Source organism: Halyomorpha halys, unplaced genomic scaffold (assembly GCF_000696795.3).
Source record: "Halyomorpha halys isolate HHAL.00 unplaced genomic scaffold, Hhal_1.1 Scaffold1357.1, whole genome shotgun sequence".
Classification (NCBI taxonomy): domain Eukaryota; kingdom Metazoa; phylum Arthropoda; class Insecta; order Hemiptera; family Pentatomidae; genus Halyomorpha; species Halyomorpha halys.
In genome coordinates this window covers 218,453-221,036 of record NW_027109325.1, presented here as the reverse complement: position 1 = coordinate 221,036, position 2,584 = coordinate 218,453, and positions in this window count along the sequence as shown.

Below are 2,584 nucleotides of genomic sequence, written 5' to 3'. Positions count from 1 at the left end.
TATTGGTATTTAACCTTTTTTTACCCTAAGTAATTTTTTGAAAGTTTTTTTTTTAATCATTTATTTATTGTTATACAACTGTATAACACATATACAACAAGAAAATTTGCTGTAGGTGAGATTGTGTCATGATACAAACATGTGGAGAATCTACCCATTGATAAAACTCCAATAACATTTCTAGAGGAGAAGATCCTGAGGTCATCTTTTCAGGTGCCTAGGAGAATTATTAGGTAATGAAGGAGAAGCCAGGTTAGAAACAAGTGGATTTGGGTGGTTGGGAAGTTTTCCATGAAAGGAATGGTATCCGGTTTTGGCCAAATCGGCAACATATGGGACATTGGGGTCATGATGGATGACTTGATTTGTGACAAAGTAAGGAGCGTTGAGGATTTTGGACTGTAAGGATTGCATTCTGGAGGAATTTGATGGTTTAGTGGAGCCCCAAAGCTCAACTCTGTATGTCCAGATAGGCCATATAATAGACATGTAGATCAGTCTTTTGTAATGGATTGGCAATTTAGACCGTTTGTCTAGTAAATGTTGTAATAGTTGAAATCGATGAGCAGTTTCCTGTTTTTTCAGTCTTGTATAAGGATTCCATGTCAGTCGTTTGTCGAGATGTAGTTCTAAGTAACGGGTCTGTTCGACTAGGGATAAGTGGGGTATTATTAAAGGATACTGTTGGGTAAGAGGTCATTGGTTTATGACAAAGGGTAAATATGATTGGTGGGATTTATTGGAATTAATTTTAATCCTCTAATTTTGGCAACATTCTTCAAGGGTGGTGATGTGGGATTGGAGGGTTTGGGATACAATGTAAGGATCATTGTTCACGAACAATAGACATGTATCATCGGCATACGTGGTGAGGATAGTGTTAGGATGGGTTGGGATGTCAGCTGTGAAAACTGTATAAAGGATTGGACCAAGAATTTGAAAGTTTAAAGCCAATATAGCACAGACAAGTTCCTACTAAAAAAGCACCTTACAGATCCCTTAACTCTCTATTCGATGCTTTAGTATTTTTTTTTTCAACCCAGCACCGGATATCAACATGCTTGAAAAATTTTAGTCCTGATTAATTTGTTTCATAACTCAAATTTTATTTTCATTTTTTAATTAGTTTCCTTCTGAGTTATTGAACTTTTGCTTGTTTAAGGAGTGTAGTAAATCTATGTAATCCTTAGCAATTATTTTTAGTTTTTTCTCTTGAAACTTCATTATATATTCCTTTAATGTGTTTATCCAATTGGTTTATTGTTTTTCCATACAGTTTGTTGCTGATTGTATGACAACTTGGGTTACTTTGGAGGGCTGTATGACCTATATAAATTAATTTTGATTAATGGTTGTAAGATAATGGTATACTAATTTTCTTAAGCTATTTTTCCTTTTGAAAACTTTGAAACTCTTAAAAACACTGGTTTTAGATTATCCCAGTTATCAAGAAGACTTTTCTTTCATAAACTCAATATTTCTTCCATTTATCAGAAGTAAGTTGGTGTTTTGTTAATGTCATTAGGAATTCACATTGTATTATCTTAGATATTAGGGATTCATTTTATGTTTATGTTGTCGAATAAGGATTTTTTTGGTTTACTATAATCTATTTTGAGTTATAGTCATTTATTCTAAAGCCTTCCTAGCTTTGTGATTCTGTTGCCAGGAACAAAAGAAAAGTTGTTTTTGTTATTTACTATAACTTGATAGATATTATTAATTTTCCCTTGGCTAGGTTCACCATTTTCATGCTTTGTCCAGGAGATTGTGTAAGATCTGACACCAATAGATAATATTATGTATTCTTGACCAGAAGGCCTGTACAATGTGTGTTCAATATAGGTAAGGTAGTTGATTAGGCTTAGGGGGTGACAGCCCAATCCTGTAGGCTAACCAGTCCCAGGGTCATGCAGGAAGGTAACTAGTTGCTATTCCTGTAGACCTGAAGGAGATATGTAGGCCGGACAGTAGCTAGTCACCGGTTGTAGGAGAGAATAACAGGTAGAGGAAGGAGGCGACCAACTGGGAACTAGCGTGAAATAAGACTCTTCATATCAAAAATAAGTAGGAAGAATATACTGAATGTCTTATTTGCTGTCCCAAGAAGGTACTGTTAAATTTTTTTTTTCGATCCCTCTAAAACATAAAATCAAACATGAATTAGTAAATTGGATAACGTATGTGTTACATAAATCAAATTAAATACAACCTTTTTCTACCGTTGGTACTTGAAGGTATCCAGTGAAATACTTAGCTGAGGTTTGATGTGTGCATTCTGTGAGAAATATTTGGAGGTGAGGGGCCTCTGCGTAATGTTTGAACAAAGAACAAATAAATACAATTAGTACTTAAAGACGAAAGATTATTTGTAATAATAACAAGAGTTAGAAGTCGAAAAATAGTAGGGGAGGGAAGTAGGGGTAATAAGCCGATTCTGGCGCAGTAAATGAGTCAAATTGGACTTTGGACCCCTAGCCTCGAACCAGCCTTAACCACGTGTCCTTGGACCCCTAGCCTCGAACCAGCCCTAACCACTCACGTGTCCTTGGACTTTGGATCATGGCCTCGAACCAGCCTTAAC